The sequence below is a fragment of the Gavialis gangeticus genome, unplaced genomic scaffold (assembly GCF_001723915.1).
Source record: "Gavialis gangeticus isolate Ggan-Ray unplaced genomic scaffold, GavGan_comp1, whole genome shotgun sequence".
NCBI classification, from domain to species: domain Eukaryota; kingdom Metazoa; phylum Chordata; order Crocodylia; family Gavialidae; genus Gavialis; species Gavialis gangeticus.
The window spans coordinates 126,623,424-126,624,661 of NW_017729022.1; the positions used below are offsets into that span (position 1 = coordinate 126,623,424).

At 40.4% G+C, this 1,238-nt stretch overlaps 1 protein-coding gene across 1 annotated transcript in view; it reads right to left on the reverse strand.

Annotated features, from left to right (window-relative positions):
- Positions 1-1,238, reverse strand: part of SEC23B (Sec23 homolog B, coat complex II component) — a 26,498-nt gene that overhangs the window by 5,831 nt on the left and 19,429 nt on the right. The gene's annotated exons all lie outside the window — the stretch shown is intronic.

Sequence of the window (1,238 nt, forward strand, 5' to 3'; positions counted from 1 at the left end):
GAGTCCAACTAGGACTTAAAATACTATAGCAATAACTTCCCTTTTAGTGTTCCACAAATATGTATAGTTGAAAATTGCTCCATTCAATTTACAGATTGAATGCTTATCCTTTCCTTAATCCAATTTCACCAACAGAGCTGACTGGCTTAAACTGTAACAATACAATGCAAGGCAATGCTTGCTTTAGGTCACAATGGAAAGCGCTCTCCTCCCCCATAACTCAGTTGTATAACCTGTATTCATCTTAATGAGATCTGCATATGTATATCTTCAGAAGAAAAAAAAACAACCCTTTTAACAGCTGCTCTATTTCACCCTAGAGGTTGCATGTCAGTAGTGGGTATGTAAATCTGGTGCATTAGGCTGAAGTACTTTGATAGCCTTCACAAAGTTACCCACTATATACTCTGAATGCAAGATCTGTTACATTCTGTTAGCCAAGAAATCCTTACAAAAAACACTCAAGGAATTAAGCCCCAAATGCACACTGTATTAAAATGCCAGTATAGTTATCCATCTTATCTATAAAACTTCCTATAAGTATTTAAGCATAAATCCAAAATGGATTCATTTAAAATGTCCTCGCTGCTGGAAAAAATCATATAAACAGTCTGATGATAGTGGATGAGAGCTAGAGTGTGAAACATGCCTGTCTGGTTTTACAGTCTAATCTGAGGGAGAGCTTTTCCAGTCACTTTCGGGGTGTAGAGCAACAGAATGATGCAAGGGACGAACATAGTGGGAAGGTGAAAAGAGACACAGGAGACTTTCAGGAAAAGGAAAAAGGAATGAAAAAATGGACATTAAATTCTCTAGGAGAGTGCTATACCCATGGGCCACAGAAGAGGGGAAGGACGGGTGAACGAGCTTGTCTTTTTACATATACTGGAGGGGCTGGAACAAATCTAACAGACCTTTCCTTGAATAGCAGAGGTTGGGGCATAGAATATGTGCCAGTTTTCCTTCCCCATCTGCCCAAAAAAAGGCAAACCAAGATGAAAGGGAGCTCAGTGAGGTGGAAGACGGTATAAAAAGGGGGAACTCTGTGCCACAGAGGTGCCAGGAATTCAGAGATGCAGCAAAACTTTTGGATGGTGATCTGAATGTGGAGGCCTACGAATGTCCTCCCAGCACATGAATACTTAGAGGCCAAATCCTGTGCCATCTATTAGGTGCCTAAGTGGACTTAGCTGCCACAATGCAATCCAATTCTATCCTTTTCAAGAACCTAAAAAAAC